This window comes from Tachyglossus aculeatus, chromosome 3, assembly GCF_015852505.1.
Source record: "Tachyglossus aculeatus isolate mTacAcu1 chromosome 3, mTacAcu1.pri, whole genome shotgun sequence".
Classification (NCBI taxonomy): domain Eukaryota; kingdom Metazoa; phylum Chordata; class Mammalia; order Monotremata; family Tachyglossidae; genus Tachyglossus; species Tachyglossus aculeatus.
The window spans coordinates 80,013,285-80,036,766 of record NC_052068.1 but is presented as its reverse complement, the minus strand read 5'-3'; the positions used below and the strand labels follow the sequence as shown (position 1 = coordinate 80,036,766).

At 43.9% G+C, this 23,482-nt stretch overlaps 2 non-coding genes across 2 annotated transcripts; one reads left to right on the top strand and one right to left on the bottom strand.

Annotated features, from left to right (window-relative positions):
• Positions 1-521: 521 nt before the first annotated feature.
• Positions 522-659, top strand: LOC119925982. Its single transcript, XR_005449902.1, has one exon. It is a non-coding gene; the product is annotated as a small nucleolar RNA SNORA7 (small nucleolar RNA).
• A 12,588-nt stretch (positions 660-13,247) lies between these two features.
• On the bottom strand, positions 13,248-13,385 carry LOC119926386. Its single transcript, XR_005450266.1, has one exon. It is a non-coding gene; the product is annotated as a small nucleolar RNA SNORA7 (small nucleolar RNA).
• Between the last annotated feature and the right edge of the window lie 10,097 nt (positions 13,386-23,482).

Here is a 23,482-nt window from a genome sequence, read left to right as displayed (position 1 = left end):
GTTGGGTAGGGGCCATCTCTATATGTTGCCGATTTGTACTTCCCAAGCGCTTAGTACACTGCTCTGCACACAGTAAGCGCTCAATAAATACAATTGAGTGAATGAATGAATCAGGTTGAATATAGTCCCCACCCAACATGGGGCTCAGAGTTTGGAGAAAGAACAAGTATTAAATTCCCATTTTACAGAGGAGGGAATGGAGGTAAAGAGAAAGTGACTTGTCCAAGGTCACGCAACAGGGAAATTGGAGAGCTAGGATTAGAATCCAGGTCCTCTGACTCCCAAGCCCACTTTCTTTCCAAAAGGCCAAGCTGCTCTCTAAATAATGCCTTTAGGGATCCTGGGCCAGATGGTCCTTCCCTTTTCTGCAGTAGACAAAAGAAGTTCTGAGGACTGTGCTAGAGTGTTCGGATCTTTATGCTGTTTGTACTTAGTGGAATTCCTGTTAGATGAAGGGGGTGCTACTGGTACTAGGAAATAGAAAATAGGAATATTTTCTATTGTTTTGGTACAAGTTAATCCCCCTCTCAGGGTTGCACCTGGAGAGTTTCCAGTACTCTACCAGTCTCGGCTATGGGAGGGAGAGTCAAGCAGAAGCCTACCCATTCCATTCCTAGCTTGGCCAGTGGCTAGCAAGTGGAAGACAGTCGGCTACAAGGCAAAACTCACCTGTACTGGGCAGCAGTGGCATGGTAAAGAGTCTAGGGTGAAGACTCAAGTTTACTATGCAGAGGAAGGCAATGGTAAACCCCTTCTGTATTTTTACCAAGAAAACTGTATGGGTACACTACTGGAATGATTGCAGTTGGAGACAGGGGTTTTCACAGAGAGATGTGTCTATGGAGTCACTATGGGTCAGAAATGACTTGACGGCATAGGACAAGGCAAGACAAGCTAATCAGGTGGGACCCAATCCATGTTCCACATGGGGCTCAGAGTCTAAATCCCCATTTTACAGAGGTACAGAGAAATTAAGTGATTTGTCCAAGGTCACTCGGCAGAAAAGTGGCAGAGATGGGATTAGAACCCAGGCCCTTGCTCTATCCATTAGGCCACACTGCTTATCTTGAGTCACTGGAACACCACCTTACAATATTTATTCAGTGCTAATTATGTGTCACCTCATATCAAGTTTTTAACATAAAACATTTTCTACCATTTTACCCTTATCTATTCATGTTGTCAGGCTATGGGATGACTGTTCTTGTCCTGAGCAAATGGTTGAAAAAGATTTGAAATGGTGACAATAAGACTCTGGAAGTTGACATTTTATTAAGACAAATGGGGAAGCTTCTACCTCCATTAGAAGCTTCATTCTTTCAGTCTTTCTTGGAAAGGAGCAAGCAAAAAGTAGCATATTGATTTAAAGACTGAAGCCTGCAGAGTTCTTGCAACCAAGGGACTTGAAATTTATCTTAAGACCCTAAAAGCAGAGGTTCTGTATGAGAACTAGCCTCTTCTTTAGAGGAAACTTTCTGAATTAACAGATTCAGAATTCTCATCTGGCTATTTTATTCCCTAAATGTCAACTACGAATGCCCTTCTTGCAGCATTTGAGGGCCAATTTTATGCAACACATTTTACTAGGCACTGAGGAATGTTATAGGAGAACTTTTTGCCTTCAGAGAACTTACGCAGTAATGGAGGAAGACAATACAAAATGAAATACCTCCCTTAACTCAGAGACAGAAGGATTGTCTGCAGGCGGAGGTGATCAGGGCAGCAAGGGAAGGTTTCTTTAAGGAGGTTTACTGTGGCTTGGGCACAGGTGAATCAAATTAAAAAATGTTGGGATGATTGGCATGAGTGTGGCAGGAGAATTAATAATACTTAGTGTGTGCTATGTGCAAGCACTGTACTAAATCCTGAGAGAGCACAGTATAACAGTCTGGGTAGATATGTTCCCTGCCCACAGTGAGTGTACAGTTTAGAGGGAAGAGGATGGCTAGGTCCACAGGAGTCATCTGACAGATGATGATCGTGATCAGGAGTTTAAGTAGAATGAGGGTTCTAATCCCGGGACTGCCACCTTTATGCTGTGTAACCTTGGACAAGTCACTTGTCTTCTCTGTGTCTCAGTTACCTCATCTGTAAAATGGGAATTCAATGCCTGTTCTCCCCACTTAGATTGTGAGGCCCATTTGAAACAGGGATTGGGTCTGATCTAACTGACTTGGCACAGAGAAAGCACTTAAATATCATAATAATAAATGTGAGGGGAGGTGTTTGGGACCCACTGTTGGCTTCTGAGGAAAGAAGTGGTGGGATATGATCAAACTTTCAGAGGAATACTGCTGGGTTTGGGGCAAATTGGTGGCAAAGAAGCAGCGTGGCTCAGTGGAAAGAGCACGGTCTTGGGAGTCAGAGGTCATGGGTTCAAATCCCAGCTCCGCCACTTGTCAGCTGTGTGACTTTGGGCAAGTCACTTAACTTCTCTGGGCCTCAGTTACCTCATCTGTAAAATGGGGATGAAGACTGTGAGACCCACGTGGGACAACCTGATAACCTTGTATCCACCCCAGTGCTTTGAACAGTGCACACAGTAAGTCCTTAACAAATGCCATTATTATTATTATTATTACAGCTGTTGAGGCAGGAAGTGATCGGGGCTACCATAATGATGGTGGCTATATGAGTGGAAGATGGAGGAAATGTCTGGAATACTTCTGAGGACATATTGCTCGAACATACCACTTCTACATGGAGAGATAAAAATAATGATGGTATTTGTTAAGCACTTACTATGTGCAAAGCACTGTTCTAAGTGCTGGGGGGAATACAAGGTTGTCCCACGTGGGGCTCACAGTCTTAATCCCCATTTTACAGGCACAGAGAAGTTAAGTGACTTGCCCGAAGTCACACAGCTAACAAGTGGCAGAGCTGGAATTAGAACCCATGACCTCCGACTCCCGAGCCAGTTCTTTCCATTGAGCCATGCCGTTTATAGACACATCACAGAAAATATGACCTGTACCATATCAGGCAAATTTGGAGTTGTTGAGGACTTACCACTCCAGTGTTTATTTTGGTGCTTTATTTGATGCATAGCTATGTATTATGTCTTGACTAGATTACAAATTCTAGAAGGGCAAAAAGTCTTTCCCCTTCAATATCTATAACCTTGGTCCTGCACCCTTCCATAGTTCCTGTGGAACTGACCCATCTTGTGGGAAGGTAATGTTACTGCTGAAAGTAGGAAGGGTTGTATCATAATAATAACGATGGTGTTTGTTAAGCAATTCCTATGTGTCAGGAACTGTACTAAGTGCCGGGATAAATATAAGCAAATTGGGTTGGACATGGTCCCTGACCCACATGGGACGCACAGTCTCAATTCCCATTTTACAGATGAGGGAAATGAGGCCCAGAGAAGTGAAGTGACTTGCCTAAGGCCACACAGCAGACAAGAGAGGGAGCCGGGATTGTACTCTCCCCAGAGCTTAGTACAGTGCTCTGCACTCAATAAATACAATTGACTGACTGACTGGGGAGAATGGCAGCAGCCCCTCTCTTCCCTCCAACCCCAACTCACCAAAATCCCACTCAGCCCAGTGTTTGTTGCTATCACTCTCAACTCCTGGCATTCCTATTTACCCATTCAGCCATCCCTTCTAGTGGTAGAAGTTTAACTTTCAGGATTGTATCCTAAACTACAAATGTAACTAAACTAGGACTTAATTTGTGTTTGGGTCATCCCTAGAACTTAGGGCTACTGCCCTGGCACCTTTCCCCTGTGAGTGTGTGCAGGCACAGTTTCAGCATTTGGAGCCAGGTGATCTGAAGATTTTTAACTTCCAGCTGCAAGACCCCGAATCTCAGCTCCTCTCAGTCTTCAAACTTCCCTATCCCGCCCTTGTCCCAAATCTGCCAGTCCTGCCATGACATCAATGGGAGCAGAGCCAGTGGTTAGAAACCACTGAGATTTTATCCCAACATGAGTGCAATTAAATAGGAAATATTCTGCCCGTGGAAAAATAGAAAGGTGCTTTCTCTCTAGCCTCACTTCTTCCCCACAAACCAAACATGGAGAGTGGTGCAACCTTAAATGGGGTTAAGGACATGAAGAATACTACCAAAATGTCCAGCTGCTTCATTATCAGAGAGAGAGCAATAGTGAGCTTCCTGCTTAGTTTAGGGGTATCCTACCATTATCAATCTTGCTGCGGGGGGACGCCCCCACCCCCCAACCAGACCTTACGTGGCCTACAGCCTGCATTATGAGGCAGCTGGCAGAGGTAGCAGGTGGAACAGAAAATCTGAGACCTCTTCAGCATCAGACACTGCGGTACCATTACTTGTTTCATAAGCCACTGTTCAGGTTGGCAGTCACGTTGGCTGTACGTGGGGATGAAGTCTCTGTGTCTTGATAAGCAGGGAAAATGAGTGTGCACTGTTAAGCACCTAAGTGGGTATGTATTGTCATGGAAACTAACATTTTTTCGATGCGTTTGAAATGAACGTTATGTAGAGAGTTGAAGAGGTGAGAGAAAGGGTAGGAAAAAAAAGTGTTTCCCAAACTCAATCTCTTTTGGCACAAATCTGCTGGTAGGGTGGAATCCATGCAAGACAACCACTCATAACTCTTATTAGCTAGTCTCTTCTTCCTGTCCCCTTCTTTAACCCACTCCCCAGTCAACTGACCAGGTGGTCTTTGATAGAGCACCAGGTCTTCCAGGACTCAAACCACTCACTCCTAACACGCTCCACCCAACAAGCCAATAACAGATACGCTTGCCGGGCAGCTCCATTTGAGATTAGACAGATGATGGGCAGTCTTCCACTGGAAATGGGAGACAAGCTTTGATCCTGTGACTTCACAACTGAGCAACCGTGTGGAGGAATCAGTTACAGCGTTAGCACTTTCGCTGGGCAACCACACACCCTCTCTCCTCTGCCTACTGTGTACCTGCTAGGGCACGGAGCGCAACACGGGAAGACGAGAAGCACATCACAGAGTGCGCGCTGAAAGTATTAACACACAGGGCCCATTTCCAGCTGTTGTGACTGACACTATAGCACCCTGACCCAGCGGCTTGTTGCTTTTGGTCTTGCTATTTTGGTCTCGCTATTGCGGTGTTCTCCACCCATGTTACGGAATACTGGTGGTTCTTTGCTCACAAACCCTCGCTGCAGCGTAACCACAGAAACCATTCTCCTTTTGCAGAGTTGGGAGTAGGACCCGTGTCTGCTTGATTCCCAGACCCGTGGTCTGAGTGAATGAATAAATGAATGCAAACGTTCATGCATTAAGAAATTGAAGTAACCACTAGATGGCAGATTCAATATCGAGGTGTGACCATTAAATGAGTGGACTCTTCTTCAGAGCAGATGGACTATGTGGCGAAGTTGTAACAAGACAATATTACGCAGAATGAAATACTCTGCCAGGCATGCCTGTGAGAACAGTAGCACAATTACCACTATCCACAAATTGAAAATGGCCCAAGTAAGCATTTCCTGGAAACTGTGGGAATTTACTGGAAAATGTGCGCATGACTTACCTCTAAAGGTCTTCAAATGCTGCTCCTCTCTGTGCTGCAGGTTTGAGTTCCTCTTCTTTCCTTGCATCGCTTTGATGCTGTATTTCAAGTTGCTAAAGACTGGAGGAAATGAGAGAGATATCGTTGGTGTGTGCTTATGCCCAAAACTTCACACAGCAAAGTCAGTCTGTTTTCCTAGCCACCATGAAATGAAAAGTGTTCCATTTCCCAAAGAGATTTGGAGATTCACTGGACTATTTCAGAACACTGAACTTTGTCTGCACAGAGCAAAGCAACTATTCAGACTCTACCAAGACGGCATAGTGGATAGAGCACATGCCAGAGAGTCAGAAGGTCATGGGTTCTAATCCCAGCTCCACCACTTGTCTGCTGTGTGACCTCAGGCAAGTCACTTCACTTCTTTGTGTTTCAGTTACCTCATCTGTAAAATGGGGATTGAGACTGTGAGCCCCACATGGGACAGAGACTGTGTCCAACTTGACGTGCTTGTACCAACCGCAGCACTTATTACAATGCCTGGAACATAGTAAGTGCTTAACAAATACCATTATTATTATTATTATTACCATTACCAGTATCTTGCACTACTATACTCAGATATTAGGAACACGTATGTCTTTACTAGCAATTCAGGATGGCAGGGCTTGAAAACAAGAGTGAGGTTTTTGTCTGTTTTTCTGTGATAGAATGTTTACATAGAAGGCGTCTCATTGACACACAGGTGTGATTGCTCAGCAGGTGCTTCCCAGCCGGATGAAATCCCTCTGTCCTCAACTCACAACCTGCCTTCTTCTCTGGAGTCTGCTTTGACACGGAACCCTAGAGCAACAAAGAGCAGGAAGACTTTGCCCCATTAGAGTGTAAGTCCCTTGTGAGCAGGGAATGGATCATCTTGATTCTGAACTTCCTAAACCTCTTGTACAAAGCACTACACCTAGTGGGTGCTCAACAAATGTTACTACTACGAGGAAGAGGAGGGGGAGGACAGGTTTGAGAGTGGAAGTACTCTTTGTCACTTGGGTAGAGGTGCTGACATAAGGCTCTCAGAGCAGACTCAGGTGAGAATAGTGCTATGTAGCTCTAGAACTGTCAGTCCTTCTTGTGGCAGAGTCTCTGAAACTTACTGTTGTGTTCTGATAGGCTCATAAAACAGGAAAAACAATATTTGGCCCAAGACGACCCGGCCATAAGAGTAGCAGCGAGGCCTAGTGGAAAGATCACAGGCCTGAGAGTCAGAGGACCTGGTTTCTAGTACCAGCTCTGCCACTTGTCTGCTGTGTGACCTTGGGCAAGCCACTTAACTTCTCTGGGCCTTAGTTACCTCATCTGTAAAAGAAGGATTAAGACTGTGAGCCTTATGGGGGACAGGGACTTTGTCCAACCCAATGCTCTTGTATCTACTCCAGCACATAGTAGAGTCCCTGGCACATAGTAAGTGGCTAATACTACTTACATGTCTTACTACTTACATGTACTTAGACTTACATGTCTAAGACTGAGCTCCTTACCTTCTCTCCCAAACCCTGTCCTCTCCCTGACTTTCCCATCACTGTGGAAGGCACTACCATCCTTCCCGTCTCACAAGCCCGCAACCTTGGTGTCATCCTTGACTCCGCTCTCTCATTCACCCCACACATCCAATCTGTCACCAGAACCTGCCACTCTCACCTCCACAACATCGCCAACACCCGCCCTTCCCTCTTCATCCAAATCGCTACCTTGCTGGTTCAATCTCTCATCCTATCCCTACTGGATTTCTGCATCAGCCTCCTTTCTGACCTCCCATTCTCCTGTCTCTCCCTGCTTCACTCCCCGCTTCACTTCAGTCTATACTTCACTCAGCTGCCCGGATCACCTTTGTACAGAAACACTCTGGGCATGTCACTTCCCTCCTCAAAAATCTCCAGTGGTTGCCTATCAGCATTTGAATCAAGCAAAAACTCCTCAGTCTCGGCTTCAACGCTCTCCATCACTTTGACCCCTCCTATCTCACCTCCCTTCTCTCCTTCTACAACCCAGCCCACATACTCTGCTCCTCTGCTACTAACCTCCTCACTGTGCCTCGTTCTTGCCTGTTCTGCCATCGACCCCTGACTCACGTCCTACCTCTGGCCTGGAATGCCCTCCCTCCACACATCTGCCAAATTAGCTCTCTTCCTCCCTTCAAAGCCTTACTGAAAACTCACCTCCTCCAGGAGGCTTCCCAGACTGAGCCCCCCTTTTTTCTCCTCTCTTCCTTTTCCCTTCCCTATTGCCCCTACTCTCTCCCTCTGCTCTACCCCCCTCCCACCCCACAGCACTTGTGTATATTTGTACATATTTATTATTCTATTTACTTCACTAATGATGTTAATATAGCTATAATTCTATTTATCTATTTTGAAACTATTGATGCCTGACTACTTGTTTTGTTTTGTTGTCTGTCCCTCCCTCCTTCTAGACTGCAAGCCTGTTGTTGGGTAGAAATTGTCTCTATCTCTCCATCTGTTGCCGACTTGTACTTTCCAAGTGCTTAGTACAGTGCTCTGCATGCAGTAAGCACTCAATAAATGCATTTGAATGAATGAATAATACTATTTTTTTAAAAAAGAATGAATCTATATGAATTCCCACGTAGTTGTTTGATGAAGGGAATGCAGGCACACCCAAGGAGGGAGATCAGACTGTGTGACATTACAGTGGACTGATGGCAAGAAAAAGCAGCAGACCAGTCTGGCAGAGTTGCTTTCTTTGAAGCATGAAGAGGTGGTCCCAAAGATAGCAGCAGCTCTCTAAGTGGCAAGTGTTTTCACAGCAAGGAACTATTTTTACAGATATATAAGATGAAAGGGTTTGTTCTTCATGAATTGGTTTCTTCAGTCACTGCTGCTGCTCCATAGTTAGAATCTCACTGTGAAGGGTGTCATCTTTGAAAATCTGTCTTTGAAATCAAAGATTCAAGGAAAAATAAAGACTGGAAAGGACTTCACAGTTATAACCATTCAGTCCCCTGGACTGTGCAACTCAAACTGATGAACCAATTCTTGCTCTAGCTCAACTCATGCAAACCCCCTCTCCCACTTCCACACCCTGGGACTTTCCACTCTCAATTTGGACTCCCATCTCCACCATACTCAATCTCCTCCCTATTTTTGAAATCTATTGAAACCTTTCCATATAGAGAAGCAGCATGGTTTAGTGGGTAGAGAATGGGCTTTGGAGTCAGAAGGACATGGATTCTAATCCAGACTCTGCCACATGTCTGCTGTGTGACCTTGGGCAAGTCACTTAACTTCTCTGAGCCTCAGTTACATTATCTGTACAATGGGGATTTAGAGTGTGAGCCCCATGTGGGACAGTGACTGTATCCAACCTGATTGACTTGTACTTACCTCAGTGTTTAGAACAGTGGTTGGCACATAGTAAGCACTTAACAAATACCATTATTATTATTATATATGCTTCTCCAACTGCTCTACCTGACACCAGGCAATCACTTCAAGAACCTCTTAGTAACTGCGATTATTTTCTCTACACACCTTCTGTCATTGGTATTTTATGTATCTTTATTGATGTTAGTCCTGACTCCCTTAAAACTAGACATTCCTGATTCTTCCTCAGTAATCCCTTTTGCCCTGGGACAGTGCTCTGAAATATATTTGTGAATTAATTAAATGACAATAATCTTAACAATAACCAATGAGAGGTTTCACATTTCCCAAGATTCACTAACTGGCAAAGTTTTCCTAATCTAAATATGTAATGTCGCGGTAGGAATAAACTAAGTGCTTAGTACAGTGCTCTGAAAACAGTAAGCGCTCAATAACTACGATTGAATGAATGAATGAATAAATAAACTGATTCCCCATTGCTTCCCATTCAGGTGAAAGCACAAGAGGCCACTGCCCTTTAACAGATGTGCAACACATTGTTGATGTGAATGTTACACAACCACTGTGTCCCTTTGATATTCGGCAGTTCCTACCTTTGATTTCTCTAGTGTGGACAAACTTAGCCAGCACATAGTACAGTGCCTGGCACACAGTAAAAACTTAACAAATACCAGAATTATCATTATTATTATTATTATTATTGTTGTTGTTGTTATTTCATTCTCTTCTCCAGGTGGGGCTGGAGGAGCCCATCCACCTGTTTTGGGTTGTCCATCTATACAGATTAATTCCCCCAAAGCCTGTCCTCCACCTCCCACCCCCTTTATGAGGAGAGGCAGGAGGAGAAAGAGGAGGAAGAGGAAAAGGAGAAGGGGGAGGAGGAGAAAAATGAGGAGGACAAAGAGGAAGAGGAGGAGGATGAAGAGGAGGAGAAAGAGGATGAGGAGAAGGAAAAAGAAGAGGAGGAGGAAATGGAGAAAAAGATGCTTTAAGCACTTCACTGACCTGAATGTTAGGGTAAAGACAAGATAATCAAGTTGAACACAACCCCTGTCCCATATGGGGCTCACAGTCCATGGGGGAGAACAAATATTTATATCTCCATTTTACAGATGAGGAAACAGACAAGAGAAATTAAGCAACTTGCCCAATTCACACATATGACAAGTTGCAGAGCTGGGATTGGAACCCAGATCTTCTGACTGTTAGGCCCAAGATCTCTCTCCACTAGGGCACAATGGCCGGGGCTCGGAAGCAGCACAGCACTGCTTGAGAAGCACAGAGCACCCTGCTGATGAGTCAGTTTCAAGTGTCCTGATCATTTCTGCATCTCATCTTGTTGAGATGCATCTTATCTTGTTGTGGCTTCTAACGTACGGTGCACTGAAACAGGGCACACGGAAGTCAGGAAAACAGCATAAATGACTTAAAGACAGAGCAACGTACACCTAAAACCAAATAATTTAACAGTGGACTGTTGGAATAGCCCTGCAGCAAACAGACCAGCCAAGACAGCAGCTCTCAGGAGGGAGGTTACTATTCTTGCACAGAGGCCTGCGGGGCACAAAGGAGTATGGTACATGCTGCAGTCATTTTGGTCACCACGGCATACATGGATAGACTCTCACCATTAGGAATATCACCTTCAAAAACAGAATGAGTGTGTATAAAGTAGTAATAGCTTTTATTGAGCACCCTCTAGGTCAGCACACTGTACTATGCCCTTGGGAAAGAACAAAACAAAAACAAGGATCTCTCCTGCCCTCAAAGAGTTTACACACATATCCCTCTCTATTCATGCATCTTAAAAAAAAAGCTTTTCTTTTTTATTCACAGAACACAGCTGATGGGCTGTCATCCCCCCACCAAATCTTTTCCTTCTGTACTTGTTCTTTCCCATTTTCTATGAGATTCTTTCCTTAAATAGTTGTCAATGGCTTAATATTAGCTGGAAAGAAGGTCAAGTTGAGCCCACAAAATCCTGTACTGGCCTTGGTACACTGTTATTCTTGCCTGTTAAAAACATGTCAACAATACAATGGCAAATATGCATCAGTTTAGAATGGGACCATGTGGGGAGATGCTGACAATATACCTGTGGGTAAGATCGAAAGCCCTAGATGAAGGGGAAGAAGAGTTTGGAGCCTAATTACTTGAAGTGCAGGCAGCTACCCTATGAGTGGTGGTGGTCATTAGGGGGGATTGTAGGAACAATTCACAGGTTTTCTTCTCAGGTCCAGAGTAGCCAGTCTGCAGTAAACTTTACTTAATTGTTCTGAATGTGCTCAGCCTGAACTTAAGTTCTTTTTCTTTGTCCACATTGATTTTTATTATGGACTGTTGAATTTGATCTATCTTTTTGTGAAAGCTAGCTTAAAATGTGATCAGTGTTCTCTCAGTATCATCTATGTATTTTCACTCCTTACTAAACATTTTCTTTCCTCTTATTCCTAACACACTGGTAAGATCTTGTTAACTTTGTATTCCTTATTGACTGTAACTTATTCCATGTGTCAGCTTCTACTTCATCCCAATAATGTTTTTCTTCTTGGGAATTTGTCTATTATCCATATCTTTTCTTTTTGAGTTTCAAGTCTTTAGAGAATTCCACTTTTGGTCAGACTAGTTTCTTTTCCATTATGAGAATGTGATTTTAGGTCCCTAATAATGCCTGTTTTAGGAAGAGAGTGAGAGTTCTTCTCCAATCAGTGCCTCAAACTAGCTATCTATATATCTTTACTATAGAGGTTGTCAACTGCTTAGATTCTGGATTCTTTTATGTATTCTCCTTAGTCTATTTCTTCCCTTCATATATTTTAGAGAGGCAGTATGGCCTAGTGAATAGAGCACAGGCCAGAGAGTCAGAAGGACTTGAGTTCTAATCCTGGCTCTGCCACTTGCCTGCTGTTTGACCTTCTCTGTGCCTCAGTTACCTCATTTGTAAAATGGGGATTAAGACTGTGAGTTCTTTGGGGGACAGGGACTTTGTCCAACCTAATTACCTTGTACCTATCCCAGTGCTTAATACAGTGCCTGGCACATAGTGAGTGCTTTACAGATATCACAATTATTATTATTATTTTAGAATCCCAACGCTCCCATCACCTGGTCACTTTGTCTCTCAAGTTTCCTAACATTTTCCTTCCCTATCAATTAATCAATCAATGGTATTTATTGAGTACTTTCTGTTTGCAGAGCACTATACCATGTGCTTGAGAGAGTCTTGTCAATCAATCAATCAATCAATCGTATTTATTGAGCGCTTACTATGTGCAGAGCACTGTACTAAGCGCTTGGGAAGTACAAATTGGCATCACATAGAGACAGTCCCTACCCGATAGTGGGCTCACAGTCTAAAAGGGGGAGACAGAGAACAGAACCAAACATACCAACAAAATAAAATAAGTAGGATAGAAATGTACAAGTAAAATAAATAAATAAATAAATAAACAGAGTAATAAATATGTACAACCATATATACATATATACAGGTGCTGTGGGGAGGGGACGGCGGTAAGGCGGGGGGATGGAGAGGGGGACGAGGGGGAGAGGAAAGAAGGGGCTCAATCTGGGAAGGCCTCCTGGAGGAGGTGAGCTCTCAGCAGGGCCTTGAAGGGAGGAAGAGAGCTAGCTTGGCGGTTGGGCAGAGGGAGGGCATTCCAGGCCCGGGGGATGACGTGGGCCGGGGGTCGATGGCGGGACAGGCGAGAGCGAGGTACAGTGAGGAGATTAGTGGTGGAGGAGCGGAGGGTGCGGGCTGGGCAGTAGAAGGAGAGAAGGGAGGTGAGGTAGGAGGGGGCGAGGTGATGGAGAGCCTTGAAGCCCAGGGTGAGGAGTTTCTGCCTGATGCGCAGATTGATCGGTAGCCATTGGAGGTTTTTGAGGAGGGGAGTGATATGTCCAGAGCGTTTCTGGACAAAGATAATCCGGGCAGCAGCATGAAGTATGGATTGAAGTGGAGAGAGACACGAGGATGGGAGATCAGAGAGAAGGCTAGTGCAGTAGTCCAGACGGGATAGGATGAGAGCTTGAATTAGCAGGGTAGCGGTTTGGATGGAGAGGAAAGGGCGGATCTTGGCAATGTTGCGGAGCTGAGACCGGCAGGTTTTGGTGACGGCTTGGATGTGAGGGGTGAATGAGAGAGCGGAGTCGAGGATGACACCAAGGTTGCGGGCTTGTGAGACGGGAAGGATGGTAGTGCCGTCAACAGAGATGGGAAAGTCAGGGAGAGGACAAGGTTTGGGAGGGAAGACAAGGAGCTCAGTCTTCGACATGTTGAGCTTTAGGTGGCGGGCGGACATCCCTGTCATATGCCGTTGAGTCTCTGCCCTTGACTCTCTCCCATGCTGCTGCTGCCCAGCATGGGTGAGTTTTGACTTGTAGCAGATTGCCTTCCACTCGCCAGCCACTGGCCAAGTTAGGAATGGAATGGGTAGGCCTCTGTCTGACTCTCCCTCCCATAGTCTAGACTGGTAGAATACTGGAAACTCTCCATGTGCGACCCTGAGAGGGGGCTTGACAGAGTACAATACCACAAAGTTGGTAGACATGTTTCCTGGACTAAAGGTCTTTCAGTCTAGAGAAGGCAGACATTAAAATAAATTGTGGATAAGTATATAAATGCAAGTGTCAAGTGCTTAAATTGTATAGATCCAAGTGCATAGGTGACGCAGAAGCAAGAGGAAGTAGGGGAAGTCCTCTTGGAGTTGTGATTTTTGGAGAACTTTGAAGGAAAACTGTGGTCTGTCATTTATGAAGGGCGAGGAAGTTCCAGGCAAGAGGAAGGACTTGGGCAAAAGTTCAGCAGCGAGATATATGAGAGTGAGTTACAATTAGTAGGTTGGTGTTAGAGGAGCGAAATGTGAGGGCTGGGTTGTAGTAGGAAATCAACCAGGTAGGAGAAGAGGAGCTGCTTGAGTGTTTTAAAGCCAATGGAGAGGAGATTCTGTTTGTAGAGGTGAATGGGAAACCACTGGAGGTTCTTGAGGATTGGGGATATGTGACTGAACGTTTTGTTTTAGAAAAATGATCGGGACAGCAGAGTGAAGTAAGGACTGGAGTGGAGTGAGATGAGAGACCGAGAGGTCAGCGAGGAGGCTGATGAATTAGTCAAGGCAGGATATTAGGACTTGATTCAGCATAGTAATAGTTTGGATGGAGAGAAAAGGGCAGATTTTAGCGACATTATGAAGGTAGAACTGACAGGATAATTGAAAGAGAGATGAGTGAAGAATAACAGCAAGGTTACAGGCTTGTGAAAGCAGAGGATATTGGTCAAAATTCGAGTCTGTCTCCAATAGACAGTGACCACAGTCACAAGATTATAAGCAACTTACTGGAGAAATCTAATGGATTGTTTGTGTTTATTTTGCTGGATTTTAGTTCTAGTATATACAGGACTAATTGTAAGCCCCCCATTTTAATTAGGTCTTATAGTCTAGTAAGTCTATTAACTCTTAGAAGACATATTTATACATTCAATCATTTATTGAGTGCTTACTGTGTGCAGGGCACCGTACTAAGTGCTCGGGAGAGTACGATATAACAAGAAATAGATACATTCCCTGAGCACAGTGAGCTTACAGTCTCACCTGCTACTTCCTACTGATCATGAGGTCCTTTTACCACATTTCCTCCCATCTTTACACTTTTAACTTTGGTAACAAATGTTGCTACTTTTGCTATTCAAGGCTACATGCATCATTTCCCTGGCCCATCTTTCTTGAACATATCAGTATTCTCATCATGATATAGTCATCCCATCGAGATTCTGAGGTATGAAGGTAGTCATTATTTTGATTGTGTATGAAAATTTCCCAACCCTCCTGGGCATCTCTCGTGCTTTAGCATTTGGTATATAAACAGCTGAGATATTTGGCTTCTTTTCCCCTTGGGTTCCCTTCTTTCCTCCCTTTACCTTTTTTCCACTGTTCTTACAATTCACATTTCCCTATGGCTTTTTGTCTGCAAAACATCAGGTGATGTCCCCAGAGCAGTGCACCTTGACTCTTTGGCAAAGAATTCCCAAAGAACTAGATTATGCTTGCTCATTGTCCTTCCTTCACTCTGTCTCCCCACCATTTTCTTTATTTTGTTCACTGTTGAAAAGCCATGGAGTCGAGGAGATTCATCTGCAATTATGCTGGGGTTTTGATTTTGACCCCCTCCACTTTCAAAAAAAAAAATCAATACACCGTTGGAGAATCTGTGAGTACAGATTCATAAACTATTTACTACAGTCCATTCCTTAAAGGTTTATATTATGATAGAACTGTGCATACTTTTACACATGGTACAAAGGATTTTCTTTTTCCATCTCCTGAGGTGTAGTGTGCTTACAAAAAATATCTGCTTCAAGACATAACACTTCAGTATGTCTTATCTGTCCAAAGCAGAAGAAAGAAGCATTAATTTACATCCTAGAAAGCACCGGGGAGTGACAAAGGTCATCGGCTGACATGCTAACCCTCAACTGGAATGACAAAATATGAGTCAGGACAGCAAGATTTGAAAGAGAGACCCCACATTGGAGGGCTTATTCTGGTCCTTTTGCTCCATTCCTGATGAAATAGTGAACAAATCAATCATGGAGCGAAAGCTTCTAACCTGTGCCAAGCCTCTGTCCTCAACACTTTTGGCTTCAAACACTCAAATATATGGTTCTTACCCTTACCGCTTTTTGTGTGTACTATCACAACATGTCACACATTCAAAACATGAGCAAAATGCACTTGGTCAGATACATTCAAGAAAAACTTTGGTCCCGTGGGACATGAGTAGGTCCAATTTTCACTCCAACTCCAGCTCGAGTTGTTCACCACAAAACTAGGCCTGATGGTGGTATGGTTCTGTTGGTTCTGTAAAGACCTTCTCTCTGATTAAAGGCCTTAACTGCCTGACTATTGTCTATGCCCATGGAAGGGGAAGAAGGAACTCACTCAGTGCTCTCTAACCATGCTTCTGGCAGCACAACCATTCCCGAGGAATACAAGGCTCATGTACCTTCTGGTCCCTTACTTTCAACCTGTTGATGCCCCCCATCCTGCCCCACCCTCATTCACACAATCCCCCCAGCAGTAGCCAATATTGTAGGGCATCAGCATGGAGGGGAAGAGTTCTTGATTGAACAGGCACTGGAATCATCTGAGTACTTTAGTCATTTCATCTCCCAGTGTGGGAGTCAATCAGGGACAATAAGAAAAGAGAGACTCCTTCCCTGTGCTGAAATTACTGGGTGTCGGGGAGGGAGAGAGGGAATAAGGCAGCAGGGGTGGACATGGGGGAGGCAAAAGCAGGGCACAGTCCTAAACTTCTTGTGGGCAGGGATTATCGTCTAGCAACTATATTGTACTCACCCAAGTGCTAGGTGCAGGGCTCTCAAACCAGTAAGCATTCAAAAATATCAAGTGATAAATAGCAATCTTGAAAGGAACAATGGGTAGCAGGCAGAGAGCTGATATGAATTGGTGGATTGGAGCCTTGAAGCTAATTCTGAGAACTTTTTACGAAGGGAAATGGATAGCTATTGGAGGCTTGAAGAGAGGAGAGATGAATGCCAATGGGTAGGTTAAGATGACGACCAGGGAGTATCGTGTAGTATAGACAGAGTAGGAGAGGTTGGAGGCAGGGAGACTCATGAGAAGGCTTACTGGTCTACCCCATGATGGGACAAGAGCTTGGACCAGGGTCATAACTGTTTAGGTGGAGGGAAAGAACTCATAATAGAAGAGCTGAATAAGAGTGAAAGACAAAGAGTTATAGATGACTGCAAGGTTGTAGATTCTGATTGTCCCACCTACTCAGCTACTGTATCTGTGAGGAGAAGAGAAATAGCAAGGGATCCAAATAGCTGTGTTATGCAAGGAAAGAGTATACAGCAAACATTTTATATCCATAGTGATACAATTTCAAAAAGTGGGCATTTTAGCAGATTGTGGGATACAGTGCAAAAGCAGGCCAGCCAGACGAATAGTTGTAAGGAGAATGGTGACTAAATGAGCAGAGACTAAGAAGGGATAAAATGGAAATCCCAAAAGACACTACAGTGGTAGATTCACTGACGCAGGAAAGAGCAATCTATGTGTGTGTGTGTGTGTGTGTGTGTGTGTGTGTGTGTGTGTGTTCGTTCTCTCTCTCTCTCTCTCTCTCTCTCTCTCTTCTCCCCCCACCCCCCCACATGGGTCTGAGAGGCAAAAAGGGCATGGGCTTTCATCCCGGCCTGACCACATGTCTGCTGTGTGGCCTTGGGCAAGTCACTTCACTTCTCTGGGCCTCAGTTACCTCATCTGTAAAATGGGGGTTGAGACTGTGAGCCCTTCATTGGACAGGGACTGTGTCCAACCTGATTTGCTTGTTTCCACCCCAGCTCTTATTACTATGTGCCTGGCACATAGTAAATGCTTAACAAATAACATTATTATTACTATTATTATTAAGCTTTTCAGGCATGTCCTCAGGCTCCAGCTTTTAACAGTTACTCGTGTGTATGTATGATTGTGTACGTGTTTCACATGCCTCTGATATTCTCCTTGCAAAATATAATTAACTGGCAATATTAACATCCTCTCTAGGGTTTTGCTTTTTGGTGAAGAAGTCTATAAGAAAATAGCATCCAAAACAAATAGTTCTCCCTCCTTTTTGTCCACTTGGCATTTGCTTCAGGGAAGACCTACCTTCTAGTCTAACTTTGAGTCATGCAGCAGCCCAGCTGCCTACTTTCACCCACAGCTGCCTGGCTTCACATCATCCTCCTTCTCCAACTCCCATTTCCTCATTCTCTCCCTTGGCTGCTTAACGTGCTTTGGCAGGGAGTCACTCGAGCGTCTTTTGCTTCATCGGAGTCATTGCTTCCTCCGGCAGAAGAGGAATCGGGGGAGTCAGGGCCACCTCAGATTTGGGGATCCCAGAAGGATAAATCTGAGGTGGAGTTTAGCTGACTGTAGGAGCTCCAACTTTTCTACATTTCTCTGTTTTTGATCACTCCTCAACTCTATTGACCTCCTGCTGCACCCCACCTCATCCTCTCAGCAACTTGGACACATCATCTCTAGTCACTGTACAATCTCTACTTTACCAGCTCTAAAATCCCTCCATCTTACAACAACTGTTTCACCTGCCTTCTCTCCCACACACCTCCTCCACGGAAATCTGTTCGGTTCTTCCACACAGACCTCCAATCTTTTGCTCCAGTCCAATTATCCTAAGTCAACATGCCCCGTTTAGTCTACATACCCAAACTACCTTCCCTGGAGGACCAAATTGAAACCCTCAACTCCACACTTTCTACTGAACTTTTAGTAGAGTGCTCTGCACACAGGAGGTGCTCAAGAAGCACAATCAATTGATTGATGATCTATACCAGTGCTTAGAACAATGCTTGGCATATTGTAAGCATTTAACAAATCCCATAAATAAGACATATTTTTGTCTTTCATTCCTCCTGTTCTCCGTCACCTAGAACTGGCTCTTGTCTGATAATAATAATAATGATGGTTTTTATTAGGTGCTTGCTCTGTGCCAAGCATTATGCTAAATGCTGTGCTAAATACAAATTAATCCTCTTAGAGTCCCTGTTTCACATGATGTGCACTGCTTTCCCTGCTGCTCTCTTTCATGGGGGCATTACTTTCTCCCACTCCCCCCATCTCACAGGGGAAGTTTATCTTTGTCCTTGCAGTGCTATTTCTGCTGCATTACACTACCTCCTTCTTTCACTTCCCCTACCTTTGAATCCCAAATCATCCACTTCTGCCACCCTTTGGAGCTCCTCATCAGTGCAATTTACCCTCCATCCTGACACTGCTCCTGCTTTTTTTCTTTGTTATTTGCTTACCATGTGCCAGGCACTGCACTAAATGCTGGGGTAGATTGCTGGGGTGGATACAGTACTGGGCACATAGAAAGCATTTAACAAATACCATAACTCTTGATACAGGATAACCAGGTTGGACACAGCCCATGTTCAGAATGGGAATCACAGTCTTAATACCCATTTTACAGATGAAGTAACTAACCACAGAGAAGTTAAAAGACTTACCCAAGGTCACACAGCAGGCAAGTTGCAGAGCTGGGTTTAGAAGCTAGCTCCTCCAACTCCCAGACCCGTGTTGTTTCCACTAGGCCACACTACTGATCTTTGGGGACATCAACCTCCATGATCCCCTGGCCAACCGCTTCCTTTCACTTCTAACCTCTGCTGACCTCCACTCCACTTCAACCAGACATCAGAAAGGACACCCATTGGATCTCATCACTTCCAGATAATTCTTCATTCCATCCTCTCCAACTCCCAGCCATCACTATCTGATCCTAGCCTTCTAAGCTGCCACCTCACCCACCCCCTCTTTCCCCAAATTCAGTTATCACCATGACCTCTGATCTCCAGGTCCACCACCTAGTTCAGGTGATTACATCATTCGGGACTCCCTTGATCTAATAATAATAGAATTTGTTAAGCACTTACTATGTACGAGGCACTGTTCTAAGCTCTGGGGGGGGCGGAGATACAAGGTGATCAGGTTTTCCCATGTGGAGCTCACAGTCTTAATCCCCATTTTACAGATGAGGTAACAGGCACAGAGAAGTTAAATGACTTGCCCAAAGTCACACAGCTGACAAGTGGTGGAGCCAGGATTAGAACCTATGACCTCTGGCTCCCAAGCCTGTGCTCTTTCCACAGAGCCATGCTGCTTCAAACAAATAATCAATGGTATTTATTGAGCACTCAATGTGTGCAGAGCACTGTACTAAGCACTTGGGAAAGTGTCCTTATAAGAGTTGGTAGACGTGACCCCTGCCCACAAGGAGTTTACAATCCACCGAGGAGGTTACAGTCTACAGCCTACAGTTTTGATCCTAAAGTCCCTATCCCCAACTCTACAACTCCCTTGCACCCCTGCCACTCTCATACCTCCAACCCTCACTCTTCTGTAATACATACATATCAGTAATTTATCTGTAATGTCTGTCTTCCCCTCTAGATTGAGAGTTCCCTGTAAGCAGTGTACCCATGTCTACCAATTCTGTTGCACTGTACTCACCCAGGTGCTTAGTATAATGCTTTGCCAACAGCAAATTGTCAACAAGTGCCACTGATTGATTGACTGAATGACTCCTTGGATGGTAACAGGGCATGGGCCAGGACTTGGGACTCAAAAAGTCCAAATCTTAGCTGCCACTTGGACTAGGAGGCTGACATCAACATAGCTGGAATGAGCCTGGAAGCAGGTCTGGTGATTTGGGTCTACAAAAACACTTGCCCTGCAAACATGAGTTTGGTGACAAGGGTTTGACTTGCCTGATATAGATTCCAGCCAGAAATGGAAACTTTCTCACCCTTACGTGCTTAGGGACCAGAAAAGTTGCTAGGGACACAGAGTCAGAGGTTGTTAGGACAAGAAAAGATAATGAGGTGAAAGGGTAAAAACCTAAGGATGTGTTTGCTCTCCCACAGAGAGTTAGTAACCAAGGAAATGAATGAAGACAACTAGATAAGGTTAATAAGCTTATTAATTGAGTTTTAGACACATTGTTTACCATTTCCTTCAAACTTTAGAAATTAGTTTGATAAAAATGAGGAACAATGAGATTTTATTCATCATCATATTCAATCAGAAAATCATCTCTCTTCCGAAGTTCTTGAGAAATGTGATCAGTCCAACTGTCTTGTGTTCAGGGTGGCTAGAATGCCTTTGAAAGACATTGAAAAAAGATTTAAAGGAAGTATAGTATTGAGAGTGTATTAACAGAATTAATAATCAGTTGAAGTCAAAAAATATTCCTTGGAAGAAAAGTACTATAAAAATTTGGAACATTGTTATGGCTATCCCAGAACTCATGTAACATACCAAACACTACGATTAGCATTAGTAGTAATTGATTCTATTTGCATATTTGTGCTTTAACTCATTTTAGTAATTTCACCCATGCAGACCATTAGCATTTCTAAAGCCTAATTCTATTGACAAGAAATTCTTGATTTGTGTGTGGTGGAATTTCGAGCTTATGCAGATAATTTATAACATGCACCCTTGTATATCCTCATAATTATCAACACAATCATTTGTTAAAGCACTTAACGTCGTACAAAATCTTAGTTCATCAAGTGACACAACTGCCACCTCTCCAACGAGTTCACTTCCCCCAAAATACTTGCAGTTTGGGTGGGATTTATGACCAGGAGAACTTCTTAAAGAAATTCTGTACTTTATATGTCCCCTGAACCTCCAATATTAGGGTAATAATAATGATGGCATTTACTAAGCACTTACTATGTGCAAAACACTGTTCTAAGCACTGGGGAAGTTACAAGGTGATCAGGTTGTCCCACAGGGGGCTCACAGTCTTTATCCACATTTTACAGATGAGGGAACTGAGGCCCAGAGAAGTTAAGTGACTCACCGAAAGTCACACAGCTGACAATTGGCGGAGCTGGGATTTGAACTCATGACCTCTGACTCCAAAGCCCAGGCTCTTTCCACTGAGCCATGCTTTTTCTCAGGGTAGTTGTTGCTGTTGTTTTATAGACAGCATAGCCTAGTAGCAAGAACATGGGCTTGGGAGTCAGAGGTTGTGGGTTCTAATCCCATATCTGCCACTTGTCAGCTGTGTGACTTTGGGCAAGTCGCTTCACTTCTCTGTGCCTCAGTTACATCATCAGTAAAATGGGAATTAAGATTGTGAGCCCCACGTGGGACAACCTGATCATCTTGTATCCTTCCCAGCACTTAGAACAGTGCTTTGCACATAGTAAGCACTTAACAAATGCCATTATAATAATTATTATTATTATTATTATTAATCAATTATTAACCACATTCAATATGGCTGAAGAAGTAGTGTGGTAATACCAAAAGATGTGTATGCATTTCACTTGGGCACATGTTACTGAAACTATGGGTCTCCTTCCCTGGAGATTTTTGAGAACAGTATAATGCTGATGGTTTCAGGCAGTCCTGCCTGTTGGGGAGGGAATGGGCTGAATAATTTTTACTGTCTCCTTTCCCTATGACTGAGGAAGAGAGAATTCATTTTTCCAAATTTAGGGCTTACTCAGAGTTGAGTTTTCAAAGCCTTTTGGGTTTGTTCTTGTTTGGAAAGTGTGACGAAAGAAAAGATGTTAAAAACATTAATAAAGCAGCTCAGAGGACTTCTCAGAAATCAGTAAGCTCTTGAAAACCATAGCTGATGATTTTTAAATGAACAATTCAAACAAATGCTTTCCATTCCCTATAACAGATACCAGATTAAGCACAAAGGCGAGAGGGGAGGGGTTTGGGAGGACACCAGATATTCAAATATTGTTGGAAATGATCCTTTCCTTCAATCATTCCCCAAACTGAATTTCCTGTACCTTTCTCACCCAGAGGTGAAGGCAATGGTGATGAATTGTTGGGCTGGGGTAGCACTCCCCCTCAGTTTCTGAAAAGGAATCAGTGGCACAGTGCTTCAAGAAGGCAGAAATGTAAGTGTTTGAAAGTTCTCTAATGACTAGGGCCCATTAGAGGGACTGGTTCCTGGAATTACTAGTTGGATTAAGAAACACAGCTGTCGAATTAGCAACAATGGGTACTATGCCAAGGTGGGAAAACACAACAGGGCAATGACTCTCCAGGGGGAGAACAGGAAGGAAGAAATGATTAAGCAAGTCTATGCCATTAGGGAAGAGCCTGGCACTGTCGGCTCAATCGTGTACCGCAGTGGAGGTTTTAGTCATCTTTGGCTTTCTTTGGCTTTCCACTCCAAGGAGGTATGGGAGGGACCTGGGGCTGGGTACCCATAAAAAGGGAAGGCGGAAAAAAGGGAAGACATCAAGTCAGAGGGGAATATGCAATCATTAACAAAACTCCTAATCTGGCAGGGAAAGATCAATAGAAAGACAGGGCTAATGGTGAGCTTCCCTTAAAAATGTTATTATCAGTAAAGTTTAAAATGAGGCATTACATTCTGGCCACTGATCCCCTGCTGCCATTATTCATTTCCAAGCTTACAGTTCAGCCAAAAAAGTATAAATTCTGGGTGCTGACCCCTTGTCTACACATTTACCAGAAAGCAACTGATCACAGATTTATTTATTAGCCCGGGAAGGATTGATTTATTTGGGTTTTGCTTGATCTAGTTAATTGCAAACAATAACTTCTCTTACCTTTTTAAGATTGGGAAGTCAGGATTATCAGAACCCCAGTGTTACCCCATTGTTTTGGGGAGCGATAACAGTGTTGGAGTGATAAGGTGTTGACTTATGTCTGGATCCACAGTCTGCTTTGGGAATCACCTGCTTGACACTGAGATATGATGACTGATTGCCGTCATCAATAATCTACCTGACATGGAGCCAGAAACTTCACAGTCTCAGATTAGAGGGTCAGGTACTTGCTGAGGACTTTGGTACTCCACTCATTAATGTTCAAACTATGGAAAAGATATCTGAATGGGAACAGAAGCTGACTAGCTAGATTTTAATACTTCCTTATCTTTTAAGTAAAGCAAACAAACTTGAAAAAAAAGAAGGGGAGGGAAAGAGGCAACTCCAAAAAGACTTTTGGGTTCCTATCCAAGCCCCAGAGCATTCCATGGCCTAGCCTGAATGTAAAGTAAAGAAGAGAGTATCAG